Genomic DNA, 12,269 nt, shown 5'->3' on the forward strand with positions numbered 1-12,269 from the left:
CAACAGCTTCTGTTCTCTCAGTGCTCCTGTGTTTACCAGTTTGATCCTGGATTTGTGGTTTGTGGGGTGCACTGGGGGGAAAGTTGGTTGGTGGTTGGAGTGAAGGCAAGTCCAACCCCACTGGGTTATAAAGGTAGTCACAGGCATTCACAGCATTGTCATCACCTCATTTTGGCCTGACAGGACGTTCCCCTGACACTGCAGCAAAGAATTTGGGGTGTGAATAGCCACATGGTGCCCTAGTCAAGGAGAAAATCCATTCTGTGTGTTTATATGATTACTTCATTGGGCAAAAGGATGAGTGGATTTTCACGGAAAGGAGTGTTCAATGTTGCCTGTGTTAAACTCTTAGAAGAGAAACTTAACATGTGGCCCTGAAGTTGCCATGCCTCTCTGTCTTAAACCAAGCCTGATATAGATCCTCCCATATCACTCCTCCACTTACATAACAGATCATAAGATCATAAAGACTAATATAGATATAGCGCAAATACCCTCCAATAATAAATCACTTGCAGCACAAAATAATTATCTTCAGGCAGTATCTTTGCTGAAACTGTGGGTAAACAAAAATATGAGAATGAGTGGCATATGTGATGCTGATGCAAGGATATGTTAAAACAATCTCACACACACACACATTAGAGATGCTCTAAAACATGCTATATACACACACACACACACACACACACACACACACACACACACACACATATACATATACATTATATATATATATATATAATTTTTTATTTTTTATTTTTAAAGCATATGGAAAATTACATCATCTCTAATGTCATTTGCAAAATACATTTGTATCATTTAGAATATATTTGCAGTAAAGTCTCCCAGGCCAATTCATCATCCAACCTAGTCACTGCGCCACTCTTTTGCTTCAGTTCCTAATCAAACCACTAAGAAGCGGTAGAGGGCAGCTTCCAGCCGAGCACTGTTGCCTGGGCTCTCTGCGGCAGACTACTGCAGCCCAGTACACTGAGTATGCTTGCCCAGGGTACGGGGCTGCCTCTCATGCCATCAGGTTAGTGGGCATCCCCTCCTGTCTTAGCACGGCAGCTGAGCCTTCATCCCCATCTGGAACACACTTACCCCATTATTCCCACATCACGCAAGCTACGGCATGGCTAGTGCATGGAGACTGGTCCTCATCTGGCAATCTGAAGTCAGGGCATGGTAAGGTATCTCCAGCATTTTTAAAAATAATGTCAAAAGATGCCTAATCGGACAGTTTGCATAACTGCCATAACGTGTCTCTCTAAGGAGGGCTATCACCTACTGGTGATATAACCTATCATCACTGGTGACTGACTGGTCAGACTATGCCGGAGAGGTGCATGTTTAGTGCCTTTCAATAAGCTGCGCTTTGTGGTAATCCAAAAGCAGCAGTGCCATCTTGTGGAGCTTGTAAGTTCGACAGTACAGACCAAGCACTCTTTCCGTGAGTGCACGCCGTGCTCTGAGATGCGTGTTGCTCAATAAACCGAGAGAGGACCGTTACCATAGAACAGCCTGATTGGCTTCTGTGTCAAAAGAACCAAAAAAAAGGGAAGAAATGCCATGGGAATTTGCATATCTGTCTCCATGGTAACAGGACATCAGGACACTAAGAACAGGAGGGCCATAAGGCAACACTCACCAGCTTTAAAGCTCTCACTCACATAAAAATTATGCAAGAGCGATGCTTGAATGATACAATAAGCAGGCCAATTTTCAACAAGGCTAATTGATCATAATGAGAATGTAGACGGTGGGTACCACCTGCAGCCTGTGGGGCAGTCTGTGCAGGGGTATACATTGACAGAGTCTTTTGAAGGGTGAATCAAGGTTTGAAGTAGGCCAGTGTTTTCGTGTTGAGTCAAACAGGAACCTCAGTAGTGGAAGATGGATGAAGCCTTCTGTGGGGAATGAAAACCATAAACAACTGTAGGGCTTCTAATGCCCACCAGAGGCACTAGTGTGCCATAACATGTTTGGTTTTTTATTTATTTGAAGTCAAATCATAGCTTTTTGGTAATAAACCATATCTCTCATACTGTATGTTGTCCTTGACATTGTGAGCTCATTTTCTAAATATGGTTCCCTTCATTGTGTTGTAAGACATGTTTCTCGGTGGTGTTAGGTGTCTGCCATTGTGGCTTTTTGAGCTACAAGTCCCAAAGCAATACAAGGTGTCTCGGAACAGCTGAAAGAGAAGAATCCTTGGCTTACTGTATACGTATCACATAGATCAGTGCATCATCCAACTAAAGAGAGGGTTTATGAGAGTGAGGACAGCCCCAATACCTGGTAACACAGCATTCCCCATGGAATGCTGGAACCTCATTCATGAGGTTCTCATAAACCAGCCCAGGTTTAGTTTCAAATTATGCAACCATATATGAACAGACTTTTTTAACCGTTCACCAGTCAAGAGCTCTAGGGTGTTTGCTAGTTAAAATAGCATACTTAATGTTACTAGGTTTTTTAAATTGGCATTGAAAATAAATGCCAAAAAACTGGGAGAAAAGCATACTGAAGAGAGGCTTACAGTGCAAAATATTTAATGCCAGTTAACTGTTTACAGTCAGTTAACCTTACAGTTGCAAATGGAGGGCAGAAAGCTCACAAGAAAGCAGTTTAAAATCTATCAGTCATTCAAAGAAGGATAGTGAATGGCATGGCTGTGCTTCATGAGACGACCCAGCCTGCTGGAGTACCTGTGAACAGTGTGCACATTGAGAATAAGGGACTTATTCTAAAATAGTGCAATGCTTCAGACACCAAACACCTCCAGTGCTGAGACAAGTGTGATTCCACTCAAACAGCCACAGATATGGGTAGCGCAGAGGATGTAATAGTGTAAACCAACTGGCTGTATGGAGACTTTCATAGGTAGAAGATAAACACATTTGCAACCATATTGTCTAGTTAGGTTTCTCTATTTTAAAAAATATTAATCAGGAGGTCTTTGTGAACACTTCGTTATGTCCCTGCAGATTCATAAACATACACCACAGCCCCTGTAGCTCATATGGCAGAGCAGGTAGAGAAAGGTGCTTGCAACACCAACATCATGGCTTCAGTCCATGGAGCACACGTCATACTACGCAAATCACTCTGTGTAAGCGCATCTGGCAAATGCTATAAGTGTACAAGTTGAAGGTTTGTATGCTCAAATATTCTTCTCTGTAAATTTTCAAGGTCCCTTTAGAAGCAAACACACATTTTTATATCTTTGTGTACATATGTATGAGCAATATTTATCAACTCTGCAGTTTTTAACATATAAATATATGAGTGTGTGTGCATGCATGTGTGTGTGGATAAAGACCCTGCATGCTTAGTCATCCTTTCTTTTTAAAAACAGGAGCAATGAAGAGGACATTCTGACTGGGTTTCCCTTTGAGCCCTGTCCCAACCTCCCTATGGTCTCTCCCAAGGGACCTCACAGTAAGTATACAATTCCTTGCTAACCTTTTCTTCATCTCATAGGAACAGAACATCTGTTATCATCCTCACTACAGCATCCACATAATCTATAGCATTAGCAAATATCACAATGAGCAAATAAATACTTAGAATAGCTTCCTTAAAGTATACCAGTCACTTAAAAGCATCTGTGCTTCTGCATGCATGTGCATCATGTTCGTGTGTCATCTGTGTTTCTGCAGAGTACACATCATGCACATGTGCTGTCCTTATTGGCTCCTCCACATCTGCACAGCAAGGGAGTGACTGTAAATCCCTGTGGACAGAAAAACAGCAAGCACATTCAAACTGCCAATGTTGTCCTGAGAAAACAGACTCTAAGTGTGATGGTCAGTGAACTGAGAAATCCTGATGTCTAAGCCGTGTTTTTATTTGTTTTTTGCTGCTATATTCCTTCTTAATTCCTGTTCTTCATCTGAGAGAGAAACTTTAGGATATATCTAGACATTTGGACAGATTAGAATCCCTCAACACAATCCTAATCCACATGCTCTAATTGCCTCTTTGCTTCTCTCTCTCTACCCAGTCCCGTCTTTCTATCATTCTTTAAATGTGGATGTCTATCCCCCTCTGTTCCCTCTACCTCTGAACTCACTCATTTGCCATTCACTGTTCTGCTCCTCCTATTGGTCTTTAAGGTCTCAGACTGAGACACATCCAACCCCTTATTCTGCTCAGTCACATGCCATGAGTAAGGGTTTGGGGCTTTTCTGGAAGATTCTGAGGTTGTGATTACGTTTCTACAGAGAAATATTCTTGGGAATAATTATTTCCTCACTTCTCTTATCAAAAAGGTATGCACCAGGGTCTTTTCTTCTTATTTCCTGCATACTTTAATCATTTGACCAGCAGAATAAATAGAACTCAATGCTGAGAACATCCGTTTTCTCCAAAATATTTTTGGCATAAAATCTGCATCAACACTGACAAAAACACTTCAGGGAGAAACTCAGACCCTGCCTCACACACTGCATGCACAAGGAAGTGCATAAAAGAAGCTCCACAATGTTCATGGAGAGAGTCAAGTATAGCCGTGCCCAGAGAGGGCATATGGTTACACTGCCACTGCGTTAACACACGTCTCCCTCCCTCCTGTGCCCCTTCTGCCTGGTTGCCAGATCTGACAGCATTAACCTCTGGCCCATTGCCTTGGGTGCTGTGCAGTAGAACTGTGGCGTGCAGCAGCAGCATCTGCTGCATGGCTCTGTATGTCTCCTCTTCCTGTAGCTCTGACCCTGCAGTCCTGTACAACCCAGGACAGCATTGCCGGAGGGTCATGGCATGTCATCAGTGGTTTATTATACCATGGTCCCGTGAGATGATGAAACAGGACCCATTTGGATGAGCAACTGTGGGAAGAGAGAGCCAGGGAAAGGCCTGAGTGCTGTTGGAAGGAGGACTGCAGAGGATCCGCCTGCAAGCAAACTGGAAGTATGATCTTTACGTAGAGGAAAAATCAAATACAAAGTCTTTTTAAAGACCATTTCAGAAACAGTAGGGGAAACATGACTGTACAATACAGATACAGATGATAATCAATACAGATGATAATCATGATTATAATGAATAGGTTAAACTAACCCTCAGAAGAGAACAGTAGCGTGTCTGCTGCCATTACTTTTAGTAATCCAGAAAGGTCTGGCAATTTACTCAAAAGTAAACTAGAACAACGACAGGACTATCCAAACAAAAGAGGGTTTTTTTGTTTGATTTAAGAGAATGAAAACATAAATTTGAGGTCAAATATTGAAATATTGAAATTGGTTTGAATGTGAAAGCACTAGGAAGTTCATGTTGTTAAGCTAAATGAAACATGGAGTCCATTGTAGTTTTGCCAAAATCAAGTCTGTATGCGCTGGAAAGTATTTGGGAGATAAGAAAGTCCAAAAGGAAGAACACTGAACTCAAATAAACCTGTTCTTGTTACAAAAGCAGACCTCTCTCTGTCTGTGGCACTGGTCTCCTTTTGCCAGTATCCACTTGTTAAATCTAAAGTGGAAAACCATTTGCCTTCAGTAAAGGAATCAAGGGCATTTTCTACCCTTGGCAGCAAATAAGCATCTTTTACAGTAACCTCTTTCAACTTCCTGTAGATCACACAGCAGTTGAGGGGCCCTGTTCTTATTCCTAACAAGCACTACAGGAGCTTCCCAGCTTCTATAGAAAGGACTAATTACCCAATGACTTAATATATTTTGGATCTCTTGTTGCATATCCATTTGCAAGTGAATCTGATCGTTCCTTGGAACTTGCTTAATAGGCAGGGTTGAATCTCTAATCAATTTGTTTGCTCTGGAGTCTAATTTGTTCTCCCTTCAACCGGTTCACTTTGCAGTCCTTTACACTGCTTTCACAGTAACTGGGAATACATTCAGGAATACAGATGCTGATTACAGAGACAATTAAGTAGAGTATCAGCTGGACAAAAACTGACATTACACCAAATTGTTCAGGAAAAAACTGCTAGTTTTCGTATTTTTATTTAATGTGCACTAAATATTAAGGCTTGTACCAGGAAACTAGTTGCAAAAACCTTACATTGTTTGTACTGAGGGTGGGATGTAAATACATACATTCTTGGCAATTTGTTCAAAAAGCCCCACTTTTCTGGAGTAGGCGAATGTCTGTAACATTTAGACATCATAGCCAGCAATTCATATCTCATTCTGAATATATGTACAGTGAATGAAAAAGAAAAGACCTTTCAGTAAGTGGCATGTGTCCATCTCTCTTTCTCTCTCTTTTGTTACTGGAGTTTCCAGCTCAGCAAATGTCTTTGTAAAAGAGCAGCAGGCATGACGTGGCAAGTCCACATCCCCTCTCCATCTGCACTTATTCTCACACATCCCCTCTCCATCTGCACTTATTCTCACACATCCCCTCTCCATCTGCACTTATTCTCACACATCCCCTCTCCTCCCGCACTTATTCTCACACATCCCCTCTCCATCCGCACTTATTCTCACACATCCCCTCTCCATCCGCACTTATTCTCACACATCCCCTCTCCTCCCGCACTTATTCTCACACATCCCCTCTCCATCTGCACTTATTCTCACACATCCCCTCTCCTCCTGCACTTATTCTCACACATCCCCTCTCCTCCCGCACTTATTCTCACACATTCCCTCTCCATCTGCACTTATTCTCACACATCCCCTCTCCATCTGCACTTATTCTCACATCCCCTCTCCATCCGCACTTATTCTCACACATCCCCTCTCCATCCGCCCTTATTCTCACACATCCCCTCTCCATCCGCAATTATTCTCACACATCCCCTCTCCATCCACACTTATTCTCACACATCCCCTCTCCATCCACCATTATTCTCGCACATCCCCTTTCCAATCGTGCTTATTCTCACACAGGCAGGACATCTTACCAATGTTAGTCTTCCGGTTTCTGCTCCCTTCTGATGCTTTAAGGCTCTCTCCCTCTACTCTCGCTCCCTGCTAACATTGGATTAAAAGATTCAAAACATTTTCTTTTTGTGACAGAGAGTTGTCCTACATGCTGCAATGAAATATGCATATTACCATTGATTTGGGTATACAGATGTTGAATATGTCAAATCTTGGCTTCTCGTGGGGGTTTATGGACTGATTAGATTACTTACTACAATCCAAAAAAATGCAGTGGTCAGAAATCTGTTAGTCTTAGTAAGACTTTCAGAATGAATACAAAAGATAAAGCACTGGTTTTAATGCAAACAAAAACAATATCTGGGTAAAATCTTTAATGTTTAATCTTGATTGCAAGACATTTCTTTTTAGCTGCAAGCAACCAGTTCTCACGTGAAGCAGCCCCACAGCCCTGCGGCACCAGAGTAGAGAAGCTGCAAATTATTCAAATATTATGGTTTCATATTCACCTAACTAGTAGATATTGTAACAATTGGGTTACAGTGCATGATATATTTTTATGAATACAGAAACTGTGCCCATATACTTAGTAAAACTGCACAATGTGCACAGCTTAAAGGCAATAAGAAGAGTTTGAATTATTCCTAAAGAATATAAAGTGAATATCTTCAAATGGTTTTAATATAATGGAATAAAACTTCAAATGTCATATTTGATTAAACTAATTCTTACAGCTACCCACACAATTCATATTCATATAACTACATCAAAATAGTTAAAACCAAAAGCTATAGTTAACAATTAAACCTGTGTTTTGCAAGACATCTGACCTCACCATAGAGATTCTTCGAACCCTTTCAGATTCCTAGACAGTCTACCAACTTTGGAGTGATAATGTCTGAGCAGGCAGGGGTTTTGCAGCGATATGGCTGTATGGGTTTTGGAGTGGAAAAAGCTGGCATTGTTTCCCGACTCTTGAAACACAGCGGTGGGGATATCATCAGGGCCAGACTGCTAATTCCAGCCATTGAATTCTTCCACTGCAATTAGAGGTGCTCACTAGAGCGCTTACAGCACTGAATGCCCGTTGTTAGTGGTTACCTGTTGTTATGGTTACAGTTTCTCTCTGCTGCTGGCAACAAGACCTGAAACACTAGAGAGCTCAGCATCAGGCTTTTTCCCTGAGCTCCTCATCAAAAGCGCGCATGCGCGTACACACACACACACATGCACAGACATGAGCGCACACTTTCACTTGTAGTACAAGCATACACAGTGAAGAAAATACACATGTTCAAACAGGCTTACATAGTTACAAGCAACAGACCAATAAACGTACACACAAACAACCATGTACGTACATGCGCATGCACTCACACTGGCTTGCATCAGACATTACACAAAGTTGAGTTTACCACTCAACGCCAAACCTGACACCAACCTACACGGAAATAGTCCCACCAATTAAAGGCGAAGAACAAAGCCTGGGCTGTCTCACCAGGGCAGTTCATCAGGACAACTGCTATGCCTCTTAATTATATTTTCACATCTGTTTGGGCTAATTACGGCGCCGCGCGCTCAAAGAAAAGCACTTTTATTCTGTGTTTGCATTTGTGTGCCTAACTGTACCAACTGGTTCACCTCAGTCATGTAGCCGCGGGTGGTGCTAATAAAGAAAAACTGAAGTAAAGAGCATATGGTGTCATGTTCGTGTAACCAAAGGACCTATATGTGGTGCTTAGAACCTCATGATGGCCAGGGCCCACTTACTCACCTCTCCTATTCTAGATTCTAGTTGAAGCTGGGCTAGAGAGATAAGAAATTATTTATATATAAATCCCTCTCCCTATGCTTTCCCACCTAATCCAGCTAAGGAACTTTTAAATAGGTCTCTGCATTTTCCTACCTTTTGGCTAGGGAGCTGGGCTTTGTCCCAGTGCTATTGCAGAAGAGGTGACGTCCAAGCCAACTCTCCATCCTCCTCTCCGCTTCCTTTTCTCTTTCCTGTCTTCATGTTACAGGGAAAGGCAAGCCCGCCGTCACGCTCCTCATGCTTGACTTCTCAGCTGTGACCCTGCTCATCCAAAACCATGTCCCATGCAGGTCCGAAGTATGTAGCAACACAACAGTGGTAAGCTTGACCCATGCTGGTAGCCCTGTGAAATTCAGCGCGTGTTTAAACATACAGCTATCCCACAAGATCCACTGACGACACAGTGCATGAAGCATTGTGCACATTTGAATCACTATATAAACCTGTAGCTCCATTACATGTACTTGTTTCATAACCATAATCAAAATATGGCCTATAACTGCTATCAGTTAGTGATAAACAAACATTATAACAGAGAACCATTACAATGAATAGTTGGTAATGACTCTAAAGTTGAGGATTATATACAGTTGCCAATAAAGATTTTAATACCTTATTCACATCTTATACACGAAAAGGAAGTTAACCTACTTAAGGACATCCCTATGCATTTTCTGCCATGTTGTTTAATGAAGGATTATATGGCTTTTCTGTTTCTGCATTTATTGGAATGTGCAGTGATTCAGATGCATTAATAGAATGCGCCTACTAAGCTTCTGCCTTTGCTTTCTGAAGGCAAATTCTGGCCCACTGTGGCTGCAGTGCACCTGTCATCAAGCAATTACTCACCAAAAGACACATGTGACATTCACATCAGTTTATCCAGGCCAGGCATGGCGTGTGCACGAGTTTGCATACATTTGTGTGTGTGGGTGTGTGTGAGTGAGATTATGTAAGACACGAAGGAAAAGGTTGCTCCCAGTTGTAGATCTCAGGAATGCGTGGTGGATTTGCAGCAGATGGGCAAAGACGCATGCCCATTGTGTCCAGCAATCCAACAGCCCTGACAGATGCTACATCAGCAAACCTGCAATCAGAGAATAAGATGCACAGAGGGTGTTGTCACCCTTGCAGTAATAACTTGTGTACTACCCTGGTCGTACATTCTGTTACCATGCAATGAGTCATTTGTACTTTTGAAACACAAGGTCAATCTGTGCCAATTAAATGAATTTGTCAAAGAGGAATAAGTTTAGAAAGTCAGATAAAAGGCTTATCCCTTTTAGAGACCAACATTCAGGCAACTGTGAAAGAACATAACCTGTGCAGCTAACAGACAGCATTAGGCATCATTCACAATTTACAGATGCTGCTTCGGTGCCTAAACGTCTTCCTCACATGCACATTGACAACGACAGCATTTTATTAGTGGTTATCAAATTCACAACCATTTGTTCACTAGTCATCAATCAGCATCTGAAAATGGATATTTGCATCAAATTTGTCACCAATTCCCTAAAAGAAGCTTCATCGGTGAGGGAAGGTGGATTTTATGAGCATATGTGTAATCCTTACCCAGACAGAGCAAGTAGCAGGTTAGCAATTCCTGCTAAGCACTACCATGCTGCCCTTCATCCGTCCGGTCACGTGGCAGCCTGGCAGCAGAGAGTGTGACTACTCTAGACTAATCTAATGAGAAATGTCCAGCTCCCGGGCTGGCTTGTTTCACAAGGCTTACCCCAATACAATATTCAGCAGAGCGCTAATACTTAGCTGGGATTACCCGCATACTCTGTCGAAGCCAAACCCCCTCCACCCCGCATCATGTTTCTTCCTCTGCAACGCCTGTTCCTACACGCCAAAACGTCCAAGTCTCTCTCTCCAGCTCTCTCCAGCTCTCTGCTTAAGCATGCCTGCTGCCTCTTCTGCGTTGTTCTGTGCTCACTTTTCTTTGACCCCCCACCACTATTTACCTCCTCGTTCATTTTCTCACTCCTCTTTTCCACTCCCCTTCAGCGAACATCCCCCCTCCTGCTCTCTCTCACTGGGTTATCCCCCACTGGCTCATAGCTGCTAGGCAAGAGGTGTTCATATGAGGAGAGCACATGAGGTGGCATTGTTTACGAAGTTCTAGAAAACACGAGGGCTTCTCTATACAGTCTGGTCTGGAAAAAGCTGGTGAGGAGAAAGACTCTAGGTGGGCAGAGAATGACACTGTTTGTTAATGACACCTACATAAACTCTCAATGAAAATGATACTTTAAGCCTGCACAGACTTCTTTTTTCAGTTTGGTTTACAATTCCATGTTTGTGCAGCAAATTCTATATTTTTAGAAATGTACAGTGCTGCAGCTTAACTGTTACAGTTAAGAAATGCAACTTCATGAAACAGCCTAAAGAAAAGCATGCAACTCAACGGCCCTTTGACCAGAGTCATCTGGTAGGTTATTGTTTCATCGCTTTCTTGAGCAATAGGCGCAAGTTAGAGATGCTGTAACTATATCAAAAATGGATGAAGGTGATTCTAATTTCTTGCAAAAATTGTATTTTCTTGTCTTATGCAGTACTCAAGTCTACGTATAGCCTTGACTGTCTCACTTTGAAGGCAATAAGGCCAATGCCCATATCAGAAACGGGGGGGGTGGGGTGGAGAATGTATACATACACACATACAAAGCATTTGGCGATGCAACTTAACCCCAGGCTGTAACGGTGAGCACTAAGGAGACAGACGCATGTGCGGAGAAGCGCGAGATTTAATAAACGCAAATCCAGAATCAGAGTCGTTATGGCAATCCAGGGTCAAAGAGCCGATACGGAAAGCACGGGGATGCATGACAAACGAGACAAGGGCTAGGATACACGAGTAACTAAACGCACGGAAGCACACAGGTTAAGCAGGCTATAACAAACTAGGAGACCACAGTTACGGAGTACAAAGCACTAACCATTAGAATAACCATACATTCAATGAACAGCCTAAAAGATAGGGCTCAAGACAGGGTTTAAAAGCATGAACTAAACAAGGGACAGGTGTTGAAAATCAAAAGAGGGAAGGAGAAAACGAAACTAAGGAATGGAATTAAGGTACACACGACAGGGAAAACACGGAACACGGAAACTGGGAGGGACTGATCGTGACACAGGCATAACAATATCCATCCATCCATTAATGCATGTTGCCTAGTAAACATGCCCTGCATTCAAAAAAGTAAGAGAAAAAGGAACATTAAATGACAAATGGGAGATTATAGACATAAGAGATAACCCATCACCTATTACTAAGAGTATTAAAAAAAGGATATAGAACCAAATGTGTGACTATTCTATATAATACATAACGAATAACGTGTAGAACATGATGTCAGTCTAAAAAGATTAAACTTAAGTTGCAATAATGCAATATATTGGCTACACAAAGTAATCTGGAACATGAAACGACGTAAAAAAAAATTAAAAAGAAAAAGAAAAAGAAAAATCTGACAGGTGAGTCTTTGCGGGAGAGGAGGATCCGATCCCTCCCTCTCTGACTCGCTCTCAGAGTTCACGATGCACTACCACTGAAAGACAGAGGATTCCCTGTCTGCCGTGAATAAGCGGCGGCT

At 42.2% G+C, this 12,269-nt stretch overlaps 2 long non-coding RNA genes across 4 annotated transcripts; one reads left to right on the forward strand and one right to left on the reverse strand.

Moving 5' to 3' along the window:
* The first annotated feature begins 794 nt into the window (after positions 1 to 794).
* Positions 795 to 3,798, forward strand: LOC145659919 (uncharacterized). The gene is made up of 3 exons (XR_014126089.1): positions 795 to 1,191; positions 3,365 to 3,447; positions 3,669 to 3,798. It is a non-coding gene; the product is annotated as an uncharacterized LOC145659919 (long non-coding RNA).
* Positions 2,542 to 10,671, reverse strand: LOC145659920 (uncharacterized). 3 transcript variants are annotated; one of them, XR_014126091.1, is made up of 4 exons: positions 10,240 to 10,671; positions 9,514 to 9,751; positions 8,758 to 9,007; positions 2,542 to 4,835 (listed from the first exon to the last, which is right to left on the reverse strand). It is a non-coding gene; the product is annotated as an uncharacterized LOC145659920 (long non-coding RNA). The 3 variants fall into 3 exon arrangements; XR_014126092.1 differs by lacking the exon at positions 2,542 to 4,835 and adding an exon at positions 6,689 to 8,657; XR_014126090.1 differs by lacking the exon at positions 2,542 to 4,835 and having other exon boundaries at positions 6,689 to 9,007.
* Positions 10,672 to 12,269: the final 1,598 nt, after the last annotated feature.

The sequence above is a fragment of the Electrophorus electricus genome, chromosome 11 (assembly GCF_041902795.1).
Source record: "Electrophorus electricus isolate QZ-2024a chromosome 11, ASM4190279v1, whole genome shotgun sequence".
In the NCBI taxonomy this organism is placed as follows: Eukaryota; Metazoa; Chordata; class Actinopteri; order Gymnotiformes; family Gymnotidae; genus Electrophorus; species Electrophorus electricus.